This window comes from Harpia harpyja, chromosome 9 (genome assembly GCF_026419915.1).
Source record: "Harpia harpyja isolate bHarHar1 chromosome 9, bHarHar1 primary haplotype, whole genome shotgun sequence".
NCBI classification, from domain to species: Eukaryota; Metazoa; Chordata; class Aves; order Accipitriformes; family Accipitridae; genus Harpia; species Harpia harpyja.
This window is the reverse complement of record NC_068948.1, coordinates 46,734,550-46,757,395: the sequence shown is the minus strand read 5'-3', so window position 1 is coordinate 46,757,395 and position 22,846 is coordinate 46,734,550.

Here is a 22,846-nt window from a genome sequence, read left to right as displayed (position 1 = left end):
AGCATCTATTTAGGAATGGAAGCCTGATGACTCAGAAAACATCCTCTTGCACAGGTCACAACACAATCTTTCCCTTGAAAGCGATAAGAGCGAGCTGGGGGACAGCACTGAAGAGCAGGTTTTGAGGAGGGCTTTGGCACGCCTAGCCCTGCTCCTCTAAGGGCAGGCTGCCATCAGCTTTTCTGTGAAGCAGATCTGCAGTGTCACACTGGAGAGCGCTCGGTCACGCTTGGAGTGATTAGGCAATGGCAGCGATAGGCAGGTTGCACAGAGAGCAGAGGAATACTCCAGAGAATATGTTCACATAGGTAGGAGCTCATGGTTAGGAAGCTTTGAGAGGAGGTCATGAGGAAAACAGCTATCTCATGCCTACATGAGCAATTAGAGCAGAGGCTGCACTAACTTCACAGAACACTGTAGTTACTGCTAATCAAATCGAGCTGCATCGGCTCTCGCTGGAATAATTGCCCATGGGAATTCAGAGCATGTCCGAGTGCTCAGCTCATTAAGTGTGCAGGCTGCAGGCTGGCACCAGCCGGGCGTTCAGAGCATCTGCTTTTGCAGAGACTCCCCCATGCACAGCCAGCCTTCACCTTTTGGGATGTCAACAGCACTCTCTGGCTGCTGGGATCCTGGGGTCTGCCCCAAAAGTCTCATTTCAACAGAAATGAGAAAGGTTGCTTTTAATGTGGATTTTGGTGGGACCACAGACATGCGTGGAGGGAGGCACGTGGTTGTATGTTCCTGGATTCAGGCCACCGGATGACAGTGAGATCACACTTGTCACAGATGTGTCTCTGGTCTAGATAAGCAGTGAGCATGTCGATCGTTGCGAAACCTGTCACGGAGAAGGGCAGTTAAGCAGCTGACTGCGCAGATTTGTCTATGAAACTGAGCAATGAGGACGCCGACATTAGTAAGACTAATTGGCTGGATTGATTAGAAATAGGAAATAGTATGTCTAAGAGATTTGTACTACTCCACCATACAGTTTCCAGCGATCGCTGGAATAGCTGTGCGAGTGACAGAGTATGTTTAGTGCACGTTAAGTGTGTGAGTGTACTGTGGAGTCAACTCATAAGTACACGGTGCAATGCAGTGGAAAAGAAGCTGCATGCAACAAGTCAGAACTTGTAGTCTCTGGCCTCCTAGCTACAGGTCAGCTGGGCTCTCCAGGTTGTACCCTGACCAGCAACCCGATACCTGGGTGGCAATTCTGTAATTGGGCTGAGTTTGTAGGTAATGAGGTGAAAGCCTCTGGCTCATGGGAGATGCAGAGCCTGGAGGACCGAAAAACCTGTCCTCGGTATTTAAGGAGCAGTAATCAATACTGTTTTTCTTCTTCCTCTGTCTGGATCCAGATGATTATCTGTGGCATGTTCTGCACAGTCTTTTAAGCAAGGATCGTGGCCTCTAAAATGGGCCTCAGAGTAAAAAACTGTCCCTGGAGAGCAACTCAGCCTCCTGATCCAGGTCTCTGCTTTGCCAAGTGAATCCCCGTTTGCTTTCGGCAGGCTCCAGCCCAGCTGCCAGTCTTCTTCTGCAGCTATTTGCTCCTGGGAGACATCTCTGTGGGGCTCTGAAGCAGCTCAGGCACTGACTGCCAATAGCCCCATTTTGTGTATTGGTTTTGACTTTGCTGGCAACTGGTAGATACGCAGGGCTCTTAACCTGTGCTCAGGTTCACATCCTTCTGTAAACATGAGTCCAAAACTACATTTGCATCAAGGAGATTAATTGAGGCTAAATGAGAATACCCTCACTAACGAGAGGTGAACTGCTGCTGCTGGAGGGCACCTTTCCTCCAGATGGGAATTGCCTTTGAGCAAGTGGTGGTTTTCTGGGCTGTATTATCTACTTGGAAGGAAATGCTGGCTAATGGATGGAGCTTCTGATGGTGAGGGCACTAGCCTGAAAGCAGGAGGTCTGGTTTTGCCACTGAGGCACTTAGGGCCCCATAAAACCCTGCAGTTCTCTATGTCAACCCATCCCTTCTGGCTGCGTGCTCCCTGGGAGCGAGTCTCTTTCCTCAAGTCCATATTTATAATTCCACACAGGAGAAGACACAGTGCTGATCTGCATGGGGTGAGAGTGCCCATGGGCTCACAGCCAGTGGAAATGCGTACAGAATCCCAAACAGCTTTACTGGGAGACCAACAGCGCTGATCCCCCATCCCAGCTCCCCAGCAGGGACTTGTCCTGGTTCCCCACATGGGACAGAGCTACCCCTGGGTGGGTCAGCTCCCATGCCATGGCCGGAGAGGGGAAATGGGAAGACTTCTGGAGGTCTCCAGAAGTCCTCTGGCAGCCATGGTCTGGTGTCAAGCCAGGCTGGAGACCCTGGCTGTAGGTGACTGCTGCCACAGCCCTTTCTGCAAGAGGTGATGTGTGGCTGGAAGCACATGGCACACGTGGAAGGTGACTTTCCTCCAGAAAAATCCCTCAGAGGAGGTGACTGGACACCCTCTTAGGGGATGTATTTTAGTCAGAGGCCAGCCTTTGGGCTTGAGGCAGCGTGTCCTTGTGGGATTATCTGCTTTGTGCCACACAGGAGATCAGACCAGACAGTTGAATGGTTTCTTCTGCCTTTACCATCAATGAATCAATAAAAGACACAATTGAAGTATTTTTGCAGAGGATGTATGACACTAGTTCCATAGCAAGAGAATAGCTCAAAGCAACTTCCAAAATATGCTTTGTGTTATCAAAAGCAAGAAACTTTTGAATTAAAAGATGATTCAAGCCCTGGGAAGTATGTCAGTACGGATGGCTCACCATCCTCACCCATTTGCAGCAAGCACTGTGGTGCAGCTTATATGTGAAAGGCAGTTTCTCTGGAGCGCCATATCAGTCTCCTTCATCTTTCTCATCCAACTTGCTAGTCAGTCCCTGAATCACACAATGGCTCAGAGCTTCATCCGATGGCTGACCATGACTCATAGGCCTTAGAAAGTGCTAACATCTGCTGCTACCTGCTAGAGTCATGAGATCAGCTGCATGATCCCAACTAGACCCTACGCTTGTTCCTCCAGATTATCGTTATAATTAGTCCTACTGAAATAGTCCCAGCAGAGCTGCTGGCACAACACATATATAACTGCAAATGGTTAGAAGTCTTTGCTCTCATGTGCTTTCCTAGCAGTAAGCAAGGTCCTGAGGAAAAAAACGCAGCCCATGAGAAGCTTGAAAAATATTTGCCTGTGGACTTCCCAGTTTCTTATGGGCTTTACCGCCCACTGATGGCAGGGTTAGAAGTGCAAGTGAGCACTTACATTCATCCATGGGCTTTGCGAGAATGGGAAATTAAACCTTAAATTTAAAGGACTGTTTGCAAATGCTTGCCTTTAGTGGGAAACCCTGAAAAACACTTGCACAGATTTCTTTCTGTATCGCCAAGTCATGTTGTGCCTGATGCTCCCAGTGCCTCCTGCAGAGCTTTTGCATGAATTAACATCCGGGCCATAAGGCATGTGAGATGTAACTAAAATATACCCAGGATATGTATCCTAGGCGATAAAGCTTTTCTCCAAGCATGTGTCTCTGAAGGAACTGCCTGTCACGACAGCGCTGGCTTCCTGCACTGGGGACCTGAGCGTGAGCCCACAGGTCCCCGCTGCAGGTAGGAGAGCTGCGCTGGGGTGTCTGCAGTGACAATATCCCCTCCTCACCCTGTCTCCCCAAAATGCCACATTCAGCCCTTCAGGGTCGTGACTGTACCCTGGTGGGCTCCAAAGCAACATTACCACCAGAAATGCACTCCTTCCTCCCAGACAGCTTTGCTTTTCTGCTTGCTGTTTCTCTGCTCTCTGAGCAGTGTTCCCTAAGGATATATAACTGAGTTTTATAATGAAGCACCTCTCACCCAGCACATACTAAATAAATTTCAGTTGCCCTTTATTACACAATAATGATAGTAAGATTTAATTACCTCTGCACCCAATGGGGACATGAATTTTAACCAATATGACTAAATCTTCCCAGTAGTGTAATTGGTGTTGTCTGCAGTTGAGGGCCATTTCCAGTGCATCAGTGGGTGGTGACAGAAAAATCCTTCCTGAGGAGCGTGGATCCCAAACTGAGACCGTGGGTGGACTAAGAGACCAAGACAGGTAGGGAGTAGCTGATCCGAGCAATCCAATTAAACAATGATGTTTAGCAGAGTTTCTGATCCGTGTCAGAGGCTAAAGATGCAGGAAAATGTGCGAAAATCCAGGCACTCACAGGCCGGAGTCTGTGTGGGCTGTGCCCTAGGACTGTGCTGCTCTCTTCACATGTACTGTCTTTTTCCACAATTTCAAATAATATTTTTTTTCAGGGTAAAGAAAACAGAGAAAATACATTCTTTGAGTGACTCTGTTTCCAGGGCTCTCTGACGCGTCTGTTTTGATTTGCGCTGAAAACTGTGTCACCCAGATACATCCCAGGCACCAACAGTTCATGCTGTGCTTTTTACAGAGCAAAGAGAAATGAGTTCTCCAAGAGCAGAGGAAGTGGGGACAGCAGAGCTGGGATGAGTAACCCTCACCCAAGCCCTTCTCCAGCAGCCATGGTCCTGCTCTGGCCATTCCCTCTGGGTGTTACTGCAACTGAAAGGAACGTTAAGGGCTGGGGCAGAATTTGGGACTCTGTACTGGAGATCAGAAGGTCACGAATCACTTCTCACCCTTTGGAGGGGCTCAGTTTAAGCATTTTCTGCCCAGAGCACCCCTACAGTTTTGCGGGTAGTAGTGCAACAAAGCAGCGGTGTACAATTTGTTCCAAATCTTTCAGACGCTGGCGGTTTGGTCCTGCTCATCAAAATACAATGCGAACAGGTTCAGTTCAGCTATCCTCACACCCAGCCCTTGTGTTTGCCCTGTTTTGGGGTCCTCCTTCCACCACCCTCCTCCTCCATCCTGCCTTGCTGCAGCCTTGATGTCCTTTGTCCACATTTCTCCCTGCGCGTTGTTTCCAGGGGCTCCTTGCCCCTTTCTTTTGCCTCCGATTTTGCCAAGCGCTGTGGGATGACACGGGGCCGTGAGCTGGCCAGTTCCCTGCAGGGCTCCCGGGGACCCGAAACTCTGCGGCACCCTCGGGGTGCCTGTCCCAGCCTTCATCCTTTGATGTGTTTGTGTGTCAGCGCTTGCAGGTCATGCTTGGTTGCTGTTCTTCACCAGACTCCCACTCCAGATCCTCAAAGGATTTCCCAGAAAGGTAAAATCGGCTCATTGTATCAGTAAACAAAAGGACAAGGCTGAGAGGACAGGGTTGGCAGGCTTGTGTCTTATTTTCGCTTTCACGCTTCGTGTGATGGGGGTGCTGGGCTGTAGGCAGGATGCCTCCCAGGCTCGTGGGTCTCCTGCCTGGAAACAAGCCTGGCCTTTGGCTTTTTCTGCTCATGCAACTTTTCCTCTGAGCTAGTTCTGAAAGGAGTCGGTGAGGATATTTCAAAGCCTGTGCTGAGGCTTGCAACTTGTGATCCAGGCCTTTCCATTTCATGCCAAATTTCATGTCTTCATTTTCCAGACACTGTTCCTGGAAAAAGTCAATTGCCCCTCTTGTTTTCTCTCCCAGGTCTTTTGCTCGCTTTTCAAAACTGAATGATAAAGAATTAGCCAATCTGGCAATTGCGGCCATGAAGTGCTGGCAAAGATACCTTGTAAATCACATGCTGTCATTTATTTTCTCCTTCTGTATTTTGGGATGCATAACATATTCTGGGTGCCGAACAGTGACCATAAGGTCCTTCCAGTGGTGCACTGGCACCCATCACCCCTCTGAAACATCCCTGAGTGACTTTTGTGGCAGGAACCACGGGGTGCGGGGATTTCATCCTTGTCTATTTATGAGGCATTGATTTATGCTGGGGTTCAAGCAGGGCAGCACTGGGGTGTGTGGGGGATATCTGTAGAAGGATCTACTGATTCAGTGCATGGCTTTCAAAAGCTATTATTTTGGGGAAGCAGTAGAAAATATCCGTGTGTCGCAAGCAGAGATGACCCACAAAGCCCAGTTGCCACATCAAATATTCCCAGTGCATGTTCACCCCACCAGATCTGCTCCTGGGGGTCAGCACAGCCCAGGTACGCTGATCGCAAACCAGCTGTTGCTTCTGTTCCTGAATGCTCAGCTGTTGCTTTTCTGGTGATTACATCTGTCTCTCTGTGTTTTTCTCCCTGCAGCCCTCACTGCTTGGCCCTCCTGCCACCCCTACGCCTCCACAGCACCAAGTCTGTGCATGTGTGCTTAAAAACCCCTAATGTATTAAAACAAGGGCAATGCCCCATAATTTCCTCTCCCTGCAACTGCTGGGTAATTACACGCGAACCTCTGAAGCAATTCCAAAATTAACGAGATAACAGCCGCCCCACAGATTATAATAACAACCTTTTAGGTTGGGGAAGAGCTTATTCCTGGCTAATTACTGTAGTACTGATTAGTTGGACACTTGCGGTAGTCTGGCTAATTGTGGGCTCAGCTCTACTGCAGGATGACCTGTCACCAGGCAACATTTCTCCATCTGCTCCCCATGGCCTCGTCCCCTCTCTGTCCCACCCCGCTCAGTTCTTGTGAGCGAGGGCAAGTAGAAATCTGGCCATGGAAGTACAAAGAGACGTGCCTAACAGCGTTCACAGGCTCCTGGGGTCCAAACTTTTTTCAAAGCGAGCATGGCACAGTCACTGAAGTCTGCATCCGCTGTAACGCTGCAAGCCCCATGGAGAGGACTCCCCTGTGGCAGCAGGACCCGGGACACTAGGGACACCCTGCTCTCCTGCAGCGGTGACATTTGTGGTTGTTGGTCTGCAGTGTTACAGGGATTAAGTTTTCCAGATGTTCTTGGTGTGTGTTTCTGACCCATGATGGGGAATTACACCGTCGGCATAGATGAACAGCAGGTAGAAACCTCTAAGCTGAGCAGGGTGCAGTGGGCTGCGGAAGAACCCCAAGGAGAACAAGTCTGCTAGCCAGGGAAATGCTTATTTTGGGGGGATGCAGCATCACTGGGGAAATACCTGCACTTCCCCCGGCAGCAGGAGGAGCTACTCCTTCCAGGCTGTTTTGCAAAGGGCCTGGCTGTCCTTTAAAGAGCCAAGATCCCAAGTACAGCAACATGAAGGTCAGACCAGGAGAAATCAGGAGGAACTTAGGAGCCCACTGCCACTGCCCTCAGTGCTGGTGCCAGCAAAGGCCAGGAAAGGATTTGGGGGCTAAAAAGCTCTTTACAGATCTACTAAGTATTTGGGAGGGGTTTTTAATGTACAAGTCTTTCCTCAGTGAAATAATTTCTAGCTGAAAATGACATTTACTGCTCTGGCAGCTCCATCTCCTCAAGCAGTTGGGTAGCTAGAAAGGCAAGATGAGCAACACAAGCCTGTTCAGAGTCCTGCAGCAGGAGGAGATGCACAGCTTTGCTCCCTGCTCTGGCATTCCCTCCAGCCACTGCTCTTCTAAGGCAGCCGTGCTGGCTGCAGTCCTTGGTCTCTGTGGCTTGGGGTGGGAACAGGCATTTCGATGTTTGGCTGCAGTAGGAGAATACAGACCATTTTATTTACCTGTAGGAAATTTCTCTTTTATTTATCTTGTAGGAAAGGCCAGTCCTGACTCACACAGGGCTGATGGAGGATTTGTGTTCACCCTGGCTCTGCACAGGCCTTCTAGATAAATTGCTTGTTCATTGTGCCTAGAGTCACACTGTGAAATGATGGTATCAGGGCTTGGTTCATCTATAATATTAGCTTAGACTGGAACCTCTTCAGGACAAGGCTTTCTGCAAGTCACTGAGCCAAAGAAAGCATCCAGCCTGAAGATGGACAGAGGAAGGAAGTCAAGCAAAAATAAACCCCCAGAGGCTCCTTGGTTAGAGGCTTCTTAATCTGAAGGACTAAAGCACTGAGGGCTGGTATAGATACTGCAGGAGGTAAAGGAATAAGGAAATATGGAGCCAAGAAGTGGCATCTTTTCCTCCTTCCTCCTGGTGGAGATTTCTGGATTTCCCAGTGGGATAAGTCCACTCTTGTGGGGGTCACTTGTTGTCCAAGGACTCCTGTCCTGCTCCCCAGTTCCTGTGTGGCCCCAAGGCTGACCACTGCAATTTTAAAGCTTGGCTGACCTGCCAAGCATATTTATGTAAGGGAATGTAAAGTCCTGATGTTACTGCGCTGTCCTACTTCCATGTTGTTTGCACACTTCCATAACAAGGGCACTGGGTTTCCTCCGAGCTCCCTCCTTTTGACCCTGTTCATGTGAAGGTGTTTTGAAGCTGGCTGCTCCTTTTCCAGGCGGGTTTCCCGCAGCTCAGTGGCACATTTGGCCGATACTTGCTTATGATGATGAGGAGCATTCACAGAGTTGTGAAACTGTAGTTTGTGGGAAATTGGGATGTGCTATATCCAAACGGAGCTGCAATGGCTGGACACTGTCTTCAGGGTCCCACGTCTCTGGAACCAGCCCATTTCTCCAATAAGGAGATTGAACTGGCCCCAAGTCAGTCAAAACCCAGCTGTGCATGACTTTCTTCTCTTTTCCACCCTCAAGGGTGTATTGAGGGCTGGTGACCAAGGTCTCCAAGGGCCCCACTCTGGACAGTGGTTCTCAGAGGGGATTTAATGCCCAGTGGGAGTCTGCTCGTCTCAGTAACCTCACTGAAGCCCTAGAAACTACCCAATGGACTTACTGGCCTCAAGTGCTTACAGGAACTCAGACAAGGAGCCTTACCAAATTGTAAAACATTTATGGTTTGAGGTTCAGTAAAACTGAATAAACTTTTTGAATGCTGCTACTTCCAGTTGAAAAATGTCTGTTCAGCAGTAGCCCATCAGAAGCTACTCCTGCTTTAAATTGTTTGCCACTGTTTTTGTGTCTGTTCTTATGGAAATGTATATCAGAGTGGTTTCTGAGCGAGCAGCATATTCAGTAAATATTCTGAAAATTTATGGTAAACTATAATGATATTTTTGTTACAAATATCATCAGCTATCTTTGTGGAGTTTAAAAACCTACAGCAAAGTTAGTGTTCCAGTGTTGTGGTTTAACCCCAGCCAGCAATTAAACACCACACATCTGCTTGCTCACTCCCCTGCCCTGCAGTGGGATGGGGAGAGAATCAGGAAAAAAAAAGTAAAACTCGTGGGTTGAGATAAAGACGGTTTAACAGGACAGGAAAGGAAGGGGAAACAATAACAATAACAATAGCAATAACAATGGAATGTACAGATCAAGTGATGCACAATACAATTGCTCACCACCCACTGACCGATGCCCAGCCAGTCCCTGAGCCATGGTGTCCCCTGGCCAACTTCCCCCAGTTTATATACTGGGCGTGATGTAATGCAGTATGGAATGCCCCTTTGGCTCGTTTGGGTCAGCTGTCCTGGCTGTGTCCCCTCCCAGCTGCTTGTGCACCCCCAGCCTCCGCTGGCAGGGCAGTATGAAAAGCTGAAAAGTCCTTGACTTAGTATAAACACTGCTTAGCAACAACTAAAACATCAGTGTGTTATCAACATTCTTCTCATCCTAAATCCAAAACACAGCACTATACCAGCTACTAGGAAGAAAATTAACGTTATTCCAGCCAAAACCAGGACATCCAGTTTTCCCATAACTTAATGTTCTCCATATTCATTAGTCAGTGCCAGAGATGAAAGTCAAAGAGCAAGCGATGGCAGGAAGCTGCTTTTTGGGTTGTCTTGCACAACTGTCTTATTATTGTCACTTGTTCAGAAGTCCATGCTGGAAGGACATGCACCAGAGGTGAGTCAGGGCCGTGAGTGCACCGATGGGCTGTCATCACCCTGACCGGCCTGTAACCATCTCTCTGCAATCCCTTCTGCATCTCTACCCTCTGCCCCAGGGGTTTAGCTGCCACCCCATCACCACACTCCTCTCTGCATATGTCAGACAGAGTCTCCCAGGAGTCCTTGTAGAGAAACCCCCAGCCGCCTGCAGACAACCTCAGCTGGTGGCAGCTGAAGGCACCTCCCGAAACCACAGCGTGTGATAATTGTACCACGCTGGTGTAGTGTGCTCTGCATTACCCTGTCCGTCTGCGCGGCCCCCAAAGACAGGGCACCCTGCCTGGGAGTGTCTGCAGCTTGGAGCTGTTTTCTTCTGAAGGGAAGGAGAGTTTAAAAGAGTTTAAGAACAGCAGCAGCTTCCCAGAGTGCTGTTGGGCATGCTTCAGTGTTGTTAGGGACACCTGACCTCCAAAAATCATGCTGAAGGTTTTTCTTAGGACAATTGTGCATGTGTTTGGAAAGCACAGGATACTTAAGTGGCTGAAATCACACCCCTCCGTGGGGGGGGCGTTGGCATACCCCAAATTACAGAAGGTCGTGGTAGAGCAGGCAGACCCCTTGGGGGTCTTCATTGGGTGCCATGGGCTGCCACCATCAAGTATTTCTGCGTGCAGATACTTTCAGTGGAAACTTCATTTTGTTATTTTGGTGGAATCACCCACTTTGCATGGAAAAGAAGCCCTGGAAATAGGTCTGTGTCCATCTGTGTGTCTGTTTCCTCACCATCCTCATGCAATCCTCTCCAAGCTAGCTGCATGAGGGACTCCAGTCACGTGCACAGAGAAAGCAAGCCCTTTCTGGTAGATCTACAAAGGGCACATCCCAGAAAGGAAAATAATTGCAACAGAGTGCCTGAACTTCACTGTTTCTGTACAGTGCAACAGCATCTTTCTGAAACAGCTGATCAAAATGTTTTGCCCAGAAAAGCAAAAAATTCTCCCTTAGCATTTCCAGTGTCATGGAAAGTCAGTGAAGAGAGAAAAAGGTGAATGCTGTGGGTGGATTTTTCCCTGTCCTCTGCTTTGGGGAAGAAACCACTCTTGAATCGGGTCACCTGGTGCGCTGGGGGTCCCAGAGCTGTTCTGGCCCCTCTCTGGCTCCCCCATGAAGGTTACACTGCTCTACCACATCCCATCTGCTCATGTCCTGTCCTGTGTGCATTCCTTACTGTGATGTGGTCCCACCCATGGGATCGGCTTCTTGAATCTTGGGGGGTTTAATGCAATTCCCTGAGACTCTCACAGCCATTGCAAAGTCTTGTGTCACTGGTGGGCAGAGGTGCCAGTTTCCTTGGTTTCTGCTCTGCGCCTTGAATGGCATGAGGAGAAAGTCTATGTGTGACCATTTATTCTTAGTGATCCATAGCCTCTCTCAGCAGGAGAGTAACTGCCAGCTGCTAATTAAATATCAAACCTGAGATGCAGAGCGTGCACAGTGCTAAGCTCTGCATCTTATTCTTTTGGGTGGCATTGTACTTGTGGAGTGTTTCATTCAGACACAAAATTAAGCCCTGTGGAATGAAAGCTTCCTTTAATAGCTTCCTGAAGGGCTGGTGATGTTGACACTTTGTCCTTGCATCCATCAGCATTGAGTGGTGGAGGGAGAATTTCCATCTCTTTGTGGAATCTGGTACTTTTGGTGTGATCTCTCTGTCTCATGGGAATGGGAGCAAAACCAGGTAGAAAGTGCATTCAGACACTGCTGCAGAGGAGCAAATTTCCCTGGATGTTCAGGGAAGGTGTTTTGTACCTGAACACCCACTGGAGACTCGGCAATCAAACCCACAAGGCTCCATAGTCCTTTGGACCCACGAGGCTCTTGGTGCATCAGGAAGGAGCTTTTCCCGGGCTGCTTTGGACAGCAGTGTTCAAGGCACCAAGTACTCAGTCCTGTCATCCCCAAAGGTTTGCAATTGAAGGGCTGCGGTGAGAGGTTCCCTCTCTCTGTTGGACACAGTCACTTGCATTAATTGAGCAACCTGTAAAGGAAAAGCAAAGGCCTGCTATAGACCCAGACAGCATGAACAAACTCATTCCTGGCCCTATTCTGGTCTGAACGCAGGAGCCCAGATGTGTGTGGACTCTGAGCAATGGTACCACAGCAGCCCTGCAGCTCTGGGGGTAGACCCAACACCTGGTAAGCAGTGAGATTGCATCAGAGCTCTTTAAACATTACAGTTTTGTCTTGTTTAGGTCAGGAATGAGTTCTGCATGTGTGTATATCCACCAGTCTGCAAACACAGGGCATTGCACCAGGTACAATGCCTTCAGATTTGACTCCAGGACATGATGCTGTCCCTCGCCTCCGCTCCCACTCTGGTCTTGCTCATGGTCCTGGTTATCTTGCTTATAATGGAGTTTTCCCAATTTCCCCGTCCAAATCACGAGCTTCTGCTACCTACACACAGTGTTTGTACTCCAGTTGTCGTTACAGGAGCGGTGCTTGCAGCCCACCATGCCTGCATGGACACTGCGTGCTTTTTGGAAAGCAGTTACATGGTCCCATCCCACTTAGCCTTCTCCTGGGGATTAGCTGCTGCTGCTGCTTCTCTGATTCACAGGAGCCCTCTGGACTTTTCCTGGTACAATGGGGAGCAATGTTTTGCCTGAGGTCTTATTTTCATTGCATCAGCTTAATAAAAGGCAGAACCCACTTCTTTTATGTGAAGGGCTGAAATCTGATTGATCCTTTGCTGCCTGACTCTCAGGGTAAGGCTGTGTGATTGTCTGGCTTTTCATTATGTTATCTCTCTAGATTTTATTTCTCATTCTAGCAAGAATCTTTAAATTATACTCTTTGGACAATAAATGCCAGCAGAAACATGTCCTCTTTTCAGAAATTTTAATGCTCCTCCTAAGCCTAGATGGAGCTCATTTTGGAGCACTTTTTCATGGGATTTTGTCCCTGTTTTTTAAAGTTCCTTCTTTTCCCTGTCATTTTTGGGGGTGATCCCTCCCAAGCAAACATACAGCATTATTTCAAAAGCTTAATCCAAATCCTTGGCAAGGACATGTTCACCATTTAGTTTGCTGTCATAGCTCCACAGTTATCTTTTCACTCTGCCACCAGCAACACCCTTGCCTTCCCCAGGACCCACAGCAGAGGGTCCGGGGCTGGTGTCTTTCCAGGCAGCTCCAGTTCCCCTGCACTGCACAAAGCACAACCTACTGTGTTGTGCCCTGCGCAGTAATTGGCATCCTTGCAAAGGAGGTGCTCACCTGGGTATCCCAGGAATACAGACCTGGACAAGGTCCCAGAATGACAAATTGGGATCCAGGAGGTGACACAAGACACCTTAAATCATCCCTTTCTTCAAGGCTCACAAAGCTTTTGGCAGGAGGTAGGTTTCCTGCCTTCTTTATTACTCTACAGCTTTAGTCTGCGGCTTTTTCACATCCTCTGATTGCCACCCCAGCTGCTACCATGTCCAGGTGGGGCCAGAGGGCACTTGGACCCCAGTAGCCCAAGGATGAACTTTCCTAATTGCCCCCTGCAGAACCTGGAGGGGTTCAAGCCTGTGGAAAGTGATGAGACTCTCCAGCTTTAGCAGGCATCTCCCACAGCATCACTCTTGGCACATTAGGTCTCCATCCTGCAGAGCAGCAATGCTGGCTTACCCTGCCACGATGTGTATAAGGAGCAGAGGAGGAGCAATGCGGCTGTACTCTCCAATGGTGGAAAGCTGATGTCCTGCTGGGCTGTGGCTGCAATTTCAGGCCAGATTTTGCTCTTCCCCTCTGGAAGAAAAACCTTTGATTTGTGTGCTACACCTTGACTTTAATATCACAGGCTGCAGGCTTGGGTCCTAAACAATGTAACTATGCTCTGCCATGCTGCCATCCTGCACGGCGGAGAGCCGCTCTGTCCTGTGGGAGCACATGCTGAGCCATGGAGTTATTAGCCTGCTACCTCCATCCAGGCAGGGAAAGCCAGAAATAATCTGTGATTCTGGTCATTTGTTTAGAGAGCTGCATTTTGCCGTAGCTATCCCTGTATCCCCTTCTCCAGCACTTAGGTTTCCTGGGGTGGATGGCGGCCCCATGCTCCCTTCTCGGTGCAAACCACGTCTTCCCCAGGGGTGCTTGATCCACACATTACTCATTTTGCCACTGATTTCTCGTTGGAAATAGGGCCTGCACTCTCTGTCCCCATTCTCCCCAGGGTGACACCAGGGATGGGCTGGGCAAGCAAAGCACAGGACCCAGACAGCATCACATCTGACCAGCCTGGGCTGGGGAGGGTTGTTAAAGAAAGACACAAAAGTTTTGCACTTTTTCTCTTTTTTTAAGAGGGGATATTCACAATCCCCAGGGGAGTCCTACAGCCGTCACTGTTTTTTTTCTCTGCAAACGTTGTCAGCTCCTGTGCGGAAGGGAATGACCTTAATCCCACTGGAAGGGAAGGCTGCGATAGTTTTCAGCTAGATCTGTTCCCAGCTCAGGTTGCTGTCCCAGCTAAGTGAATATGTGTGCTGGAGGGAGGGTGAAGGTGGGATCAGCCCCACATGGGAGGGTGGCAGACATCCATCATTTAGCAGCAGGATGTGGCTACAGCAGCTTAAAGTGCAGGTGGATCCAGACCCGGGAAGCACCAACTGCACTTCTTAAACAGAGGTTTGTCAGATCTGCTCAGTCCAGAACTGCTGAGCAGCAGCATGGTTGTGGTGGATCCTCCCTAACAGTCACCAGATGGTGTTTTTCCTTGGAAGTCCCAAAGCCATTACATTTAATGAAGTGATAATGAGTGTCTGAGACTTGAAAAGCCTTAAGAAGGGGCAGGCTCCTGTGCAGCCTGGCAGGACACAGCATCGAGAGAGATGACACCCCTTGACGTGCCTGAAGGACTTTCTGTGCTGCTTATTTCTCTTTAGGCGGGATCCAGCCTGACTTCTTGGTGAACACAGGCCAGAGAAGCCCACCCAGTGATACTGCACCCAGATCTCACCCAAGCTGAGGAGAAAGAGCAGACTTTTCTGAGACGTGCAGGCTTGATTTACAAATGCCAATTAATGGAAAATTTACTGCGCCTGTTGGCAACCAGTCCCAATGGTCAACTCCCTCCACTGTTATAAATTTACTCTCTGTGTTCAGCTTGTTCCTTCAAGCTCCACATTACAGCCATCAGATCTTGTTCTGACTTTTCCTCCTAATTTAAATCATCCTGCTCTTGGAAATCTCTTCCTCAGGAACATGCCTATGATCATCTCTCTTTTTTACCTTCTCTCAGAGTGGCTCAGTTGAAAGGTTGAACTGGATGAGTCAGTGGCTTTTCCTGAGCCCAGCACGCTTTAAAAAAAGTCCTTACAGAATTGGTGGCCCGGTGTGCAACAGCATTGCCCTCCCCGTCCAGCCCAGCGCTCCAGCCTGTTGCAAGAATTGTGAACCACTTGCCATGCTTACTGCATTCCCAGTGCAGCTCTGCTTTCTGCCGCTCGGTCTCTGGCCTGACCGTGGGGACAACCCGGATCCCCAGGCACGGGACTTGGCACGGCTCAGTCTCGGCTGCCACGATACGCTGGTGGCGTGTGGCATTTCATTTCCTGCTCTGCGGATTTTACCAGCAATTACCTTTTTTATTATTATGATTCTCTTCCAGATCGATAGGAGATAATGGGCAGCACTGGGCTGAGAAAAGATCCCCAGGAGAAATTCCCCCTTTGAGAGAAGAGAACACAATAAATACACCAAAGGTTAAATCCACAGAGTGACTTAACAGCCACCCTGGGGACTTGAATTTAGTAGTTAGTATTCCTGGAGGTCTCAGATTTCCTTGCCCAACATTTGCATTTTGTCCTGAGGATGGTAAGTCCTGTAGAGCCTTAGCAGGACCCAGATGCTGCTGAAAGGCCTAATTTGCAGATGTGGTTGTCAGGACTGTCAGACTCAGGATTCCCAGTCCATCTGCCCTGCAGGTCTGGATCCATCTGATGTGGTCATAGCGTAGCTTGCACCAGAGACTGGGATGTTGGCTCTGTGGTTGTGCCCATATTAGGTCCAACAGGGATAAAGATAGAGCAGAGACTGCTCGGGTAGGACGTGGAGTGCAGGCTGTCTCTTCCCCAGGGAAATGCAGAAACCCCCTGCGGGGGACAGCACTGCACACTCAGGGATGCTCCTTCTTGTCTAATGCTCATGAGAAAGAATAAACCAGGCTGAGGTCTCCATGGGAAACAGCAGGAGAAATCCAGATGGAAAATTATGCCTAAATACAGGGCAGACATTGGCGACTTTTCTCATTGCTTGCTGCTGGCAGAGGGAGATCTTCCCACCTCCTGTGGGACGGTCACACATGGCTTCACCTGACACCTAGCTCCCCCACTCCAACATACAGAAAAACCCGGACAGGGACTCCAGTGGGAATTTCACCTCATCCCAGAGAGTTCAATTTTGCAGAACCCCAAAGCTTTAGACCCAGGAGATGAGCAACACCTCTGTGCCTGGCTGTAGCAATCCTCCAGCAATCTGCCCCTGCAAAATTAAGCTGCATTGCCTGAGAACAGGCAGCCCTGGGATATACTGGGCTTCTCCCTGGTTTCCCCACCTTTGGAAATGAGTGATGATATCTCTGTCTATAGCTAATCAACACCTGCCACTCTGCATGAGGCTGTCTCTGCTCTGCAGAGGCGCATCTTCTTGCTGAGCAGAGTGCAATGCTCTGGTGCGCAGAGAGGCTCAGGTGCCTCTCTCTTTCTCAGTGCAAGGACCATTCTAGGGGCTCAACCATTTGAGTATTTGCTTCTATGTTTCTTCTTGGATGTTCAGACCTGAATTTGCATTTTCAAGCACCTAAGTCCCACACCTCTGCCTCTTAAGTGGTAAGTGTATACCCGAGGATGAAAGCATGTGGAGTAACAAGTGTACGCATATCGTGCTGGGAGAAAAGTAGCTTGTTCATCATCTTAAGTGCTGCTTAGTGTTTGTAAGATGCTCTGACATGCCAAGAGTCAGAACCCACTGCTTGAGGAGGATGGGTATAAATCCCTGTGGCCTATGCATCATGTCTGGACAAGAGGCCATGTTATCCAGCAGTCCTAGTAAATGCAAGAAGCAAGGCAGAGTCAGAGCCTCCTGCTAAGTTCCCAGGTGTATTCCCACAAAATCACTTCTGTCCTTCCTTCGAGGGAGGGAGGAAAGGCAAGGAAGATAACCCTTCCCCCAGCTGTAGGCTGTAATTCATATCAGCATCAGAGCAGCCATGGTGGATCTTGTCCTTTTTGAGTCACTTTCCTGATCCTGCACAGTGAGACCTTCCATGCAATGGGATGGCATTTTCCCAGCTGGGGCAAGTCTTTTTGTGAGCTGGCAGAAAGGAAAAGATGTGCCAGGGACCAGAAGGGACTCAGTAAGAGTTCATTGCAACTCAGAAAGCCACTGAGCTAGATAAAACCAAGCCAGAGGTAAAGACCCATCCATGGGGACACAGTGGGAAGGGATAGAGTTGTTTATAAGCTTTTTTATTTCTATTCCATCTGGCCTAGTCACTCTGAGTTCCTCCTTTTTCAGAAAACTAGTTATTCAAGTTTATAGTCTAATAAATCCTGGATTTGGAGTTTAAAAGCCCTTTCGGTCTTTGGAGAGAGTTCACTGTGAGGAAAAGGTGTGAACAGATCTACCTCTCCACTCCGGCTGGCTCAAGGCCCCTGTTTCAGAAGCCCACATGCCCTGCAAAAGCACCCAAGCACACCACCTGCCCCGGTGCAGCCACGTATAGGGATTTCTGCAAGGCTTGCTTGCCAGAGGAGGGCTGGAAGGCTGGAGCAGGAGTGCAGGCATAGCTGCCTGGCACAGACCAAGGAGGAGAGGGAGGTTGAGAAGCAGCCGCTGGGAATGTGATGCTCTGGGTTATGAGGGGTCTGGGAGGCTGCTATGGCTCAGATTAGCTTCTTGATTACTGCACTGTGTTCTCATCAGAAGAGAAGAGGGTTTGATCAAAGGAAGATTACCTCCAAACGGCAAGAGGAGGTTTCATTAGAGAGGCTTAGATGGTGTGAAGTAACTTAACTCATCTTCTGAACAGCTCAGCTTAACCCTTCAGGAAGGGTTGCTCTCCACTCCTGCCTGTTTCAGCAGGCAGCTCTCGGCGCAGGCAGATCACTTCCCTGAAGGAGGCCCTGAAACTCAGAGATGCTCCAGGACTGACACTTGGCCCTGGATGTCTGGCCTCAACATGCAAAACACACACACGGCCTTTGTCTCTCTGCAGTGATTAATCTGGGCAAGAAGCCTCCTCTAAACCCACCTCCAAAGATTAGAAGTAGAATGGGAAATATCCAGCAGTCCTGTGCACTTGCCAGCCCAAAACCCAAAGACTGTGTGTGCAGTGCCCAGCTGACTGCTGATGATGATCAGGACTGGCTGGTGCAGTGAGGCATCTCTCTGCTCCTTCTGGAGCAGGATATATTATTCTCCTGCTCCTTGTCCCCTTGGTACATAACCCTGAGGTGTGCCTGCATGAACTGTTAGGTTTGAAGCCATCATCTTCAAGGAGATCCAACAACTCCCATTGTTCAGCTTTATCTGGATTTGCCTCTGGAGCCTGGCATGTTTAAAAGCGGAAATAATTGGTTGGGTTTCATCTGTCCAAACACAGCTCTGTGCAAAGTAGCTGCATCCCATCTTCTCCTGCTCCCCAGAGCTTGTCGTCTTTGTTGCCTTTACCATTGATGGAGAGAAGTTGGCACTTCTAGGGCACAGGGAATCTCCTGCTGAGAGAGATGTCTGAAGAAATGCAGCTGAGCTGCTCCCAGAAGCATCACCATTCCCCACTGACAGTGGGGGTCCAGATAAGTCACTCTGAAGAGGCAGAAAAGAGGATAGTCTGGTGTTTACCCTGGGCATCAGGTCAACTTTGTAACTGCAAAATGTGGAATGAAGTTATGAAACCACAAGAAAGTTTAAAACAATCCTAGAGCAGACCTGACAGCAAAACTCCTCTCTCTCCTCTGGGATTCCTCACCCAGGGTCGCTGAGATGTGTATCAGCCACGAGAGCTGGGCAGCAACCCGCATGACAGTTGCTCTTCTGAGCTGGAACTGGAATGAGCTGGGAGGGCAGGGATGGCACTTCCCTGAGCGGCTCAGCCCCTCCACCTTCCCTCTCTCCATTCAGAGCAGACCCTGTCTCCTCCTCCCTGCTTTCTTTTCTTTATAAACCTGGTTCAAGCTGCTGCACAGACAGAAATATACCGATAGCTTGTCTTGTGGGAGCGATACCTTTGCTGTTCAGAGGTTTCTCAGCCAGTTTCCTTACACTGCAAACAATAAAAGTGTCCACTGTGCACATGTTCTGTCAAGCAAACAGGCTTTAATTTGAGTATAGAGAGTGTCCTTCACAGGATGATCAGCGCTGGGACAGATCTGGTAAGAGGAAACTTTGTCCAGGCCACCTCTGGCTTTAGGTGTGCTGGAGCTTACACCCTCCACCTTGGAAAAGATCTCAAGGCTAGCTAAGTCCTCATGCAAATATTTACACTGAGGTGAGGAAAGGGCTCAGGATATGTTGAATTATGATAGTCCTTAATATTCAAGGCCTTCACTCTGCAGTGTGAATGACACCCTCAGTGAGGCATCCTATGTGGAGCATCCCTTGGCTCCATATAGGTTTGGCTTACTTCAATACCTTTCTGCAGATTCGCAGTAACCACTCAAGACAAGACCAGGATTTTCCTGGGAAAGGGAGGCTGTGTGAAGATCTGAGCTGTCAAAAGCCTAACAGAGCTCTCCTCTGAGATCACAGAGGGCAAACCAAGAAAGCCAAACTGGAAACAAATGGGCAGACCTTGGCGTGTCATGGGCAGGTCCGAATTGTTGGAGAAAATGTGAACACCTGTTGGTTGGTTTTAGGGTCCTTTTAAAAGAGATGTAAAGAAACCATCCATCAAGATAATCATGGACTGTAGGAAATCTTCTCTGCCATTTTGGCATCCCACTGCTGGGATGCAGGAATCCATCCTTCCATCACCAACTCCTGAGAAACCTTGCCAGAAATGATGAGTTCAATACCCACCGTGCATATCTGAGCCAAGCCTTGAAAATGCTGGGAACACAGCCTTGTACAGCTCCCCTCTCTTCTTTGGCTTTTCTTCCCCTGCTCTAATTCCTTCCTCTCCCTCTTATCTTTTCCTTATTTCCTTCTGTGTAGCGAGATGCTGGCTTACCTGGGCGTAATTGCATCCGTTGCGGTATTGCTGGAAGCACTCAACTGATGAGGCCACTGAAAGGGTTAAGCAACTTCATGGGTGATGTACGTTTGCCAGGTCTCAGAAGAATGGATCATTGAATGTACTGAAGCTGTGTTCCTCCAACAGTGACTTGCAATTTGATCTCTCACCAGAGACATATTTTCTGTTTTGCTGTTCTTTTTGGCCATGTTAATGTATTTTGAGCCTTGTTTTTCCTTATAGAAAGCAGAATCAAATTCCAGCAATGACAGCACCTTAGCCTAGTATCATTCAATTGATTTATTCCCCCACCCCAGAAAGCACAGTTATTACTTTCCTTAATAACTTCAAAGAGGCTCTCAGACAAGGGACCTTTCTCTATTAAGGTTTTCTGTTGCTAAAGGAAAGTGAGTAAGAGATGCTGTTACAAGGGAAGACTTACTTAATACATTCCAAATGCTTTAACTACTGTTCCTTCCCCCCGCCCCCGAACTCCTCATTAAAGTTTACATAGACTCTTGATAGTGTTTATTGCCCTGAGAATAAGTATGCCAAGACTTTTTGTGCTTTTTTGTGCTGTTTTGTGCTGAGAGCCCTACAAAAAGTCCCACTCTGGACTGTGGCATGGTCGTCTTTGTACTCAGTGGTGCTCAGATCCCATTTACTCCACCAGAAGTGTGTGGGAAGCAAAGACCCTGGAGAGGGCATGGGAAATATTTCAGTAGTCAAGGGAATTCAGCAAGTGTGGCAGGACTGTGGCAGAGAGGCAGGGCAGAAAAGAGAAGGTGGGACAGAACAGCTGAGGAGGGACCATGAGCCATAGGAAATGCTGGAATCTGCTGCATGGCCACCAGATAGAGACAACTGGAACTGGAGACTCCTGGGGCTTCGCATCCTTGAGCTCTCAGATAGCTGCATTCAGTGGCCTTCTGCACAAAGTCTCTGTTTTCTCACAGAGCAGCCCTTGAACAGACTGGAAAGCTCACCCCATGTCCCCCAGCTTCTTGTTACTGTCTTCTTCACCCTAGCCTGGGCTAGCAGGACTGGTTGATTGCTCTCACATCTGGTGCTTAGCCAGCCCTGCAGACATGTCCTCTGGAAATCATTATGTATGAGCATCCCTGCCAGAGATCAGTCACTGTGTTCCTGGTGGTAATCTCACAGGCTGAGCGCGGGGCTGGTGCCTTTTGTGTGCGAATCTCCTCGGAAGATGAAAAACCAGAGGAGGGGGATTTATTAAAGGAGCAACGGATAAGGGCTTCAGATTGATCTGTCACAGGCAGGAGTGAAATTGATAGAACTGGCCACACTGCACCAGGGAGCAGATTAGGGTGCCTCTGCTGCATCTCCTCATCCTGCTGCAGCTCCCTGACTCAGGCACCCCGTATCCCAGGTCTCCCTGCCCATCCCTTGGACATAGATCATCCAGCGATGCTAGCGTCAGTCCCCATGTTTGGTGGGGACTATGGGTGTGTTTAGTGGGTAGACCTGCTCTTTCTCAGGGACAAATTCTCCTTTGCTTATCCTCCTGCCATACTATGCTTCTGATTGCTGTGTCTCCCCCTGAAATGGTCTCACTTTGAATTAAATGAGTAGCCGTGCCAAGGAGGAAGCAAGACAGTGGGACTCTTGGTGCAAGATTTTGGGACACCTCGGGTAAAGGGGCAGCCTGAGGTCCCGACCCTGCTCTAATTGCAAAACATTTTTTTTCTGTGATGTCTCCAGAGCTTACTTCAAGGGAAGCTAGACACCCAAAGAAAGGGCTGAGCCTTCAGACAGAAACCTTGGCTTTCCCCTCACCAATATGTAACTATGATGTAAATGGTACCTGCCTTTTGACCTAAGACAAACATGGTGATCACAGGCCATATAAGAGCAGCCTGTTATTGCAGTGTACCCATGCACTCCAAGTCCCTCACTGCCTCCATTGCTTTTCTTTCCTCCCTGGAGAATGGGAGGAAAGAAGAGCAATGGAGACAATGTCACCATAGGGACCAGACCTTCATTTCCTCCAAAGACAACACACAGATCTCAGCAGGTTGCCTTATGACTAGATACACGCAGGGAAGACCAGCAGCTGCTTTCCTCTCTGAGGAGCTGCCAATTTTTCCCCAGAAACTGGTGGTGACACCGATTTCTCAAGCTGGATTGGTGCCTGGCCTTGGAGGTCCCTGATGTTGCTCAGCTAGTCACTCTCCACCAGCAGCTCTACTACCTCTTTCCTCAGCAGATCCACCATCAGGCATGCTCCAGACTGGATGTCATCTCTATCCTGGCCATCAGTGGCAGGAAAATACAGACCAGATCCTTAGAAAATTTAGGCAAGGCTCTGGGAAGAGGCAGGGAGGTCTGATACCCCACCTTGGCATACCTTGGATGCTAAAGGTACATGGGACCCCTCTGAAGTCCCCAAGGGAACATGCCTGGGAAAGGTCTTTGCTTTCTCCCCTTCTTCCTCCTTAACGTCCCCCATAGTGGGGGCCAGTTGTGATTTCCTACAGGTCTTTCAGGCAGGAGGATGAGCAGCTACATCCCCACCACTCCGTGAGGCACAAAAAGAGAAATCACAGCCCTGCGTGTGCATACGCCAGAGACCTGGTGCAGCCAGGAGTCAAACATTGTTAGCATTATTGCACTTTAGAGACAGTAATTTTCTAACAGAAAAGGTATTGCACCCAACATGAGGTAATTTATTTTGGATCTCATTATGATGGATAAAGATGAATTAATCACCATGCTGGAAGTTAGTGGTTGCCTAGGGACCCATGATCATGACCTGATTATATTTAATATAGGCAAAGAGAGAACAGTCCCAACCAATTCTATATATCTATAGACACACACACTCACATGGTGCTTTAAAAAGACTCATTTCCCAAAGCTGGGGAAAATTATGAGTGGAATTAATTTGGAGG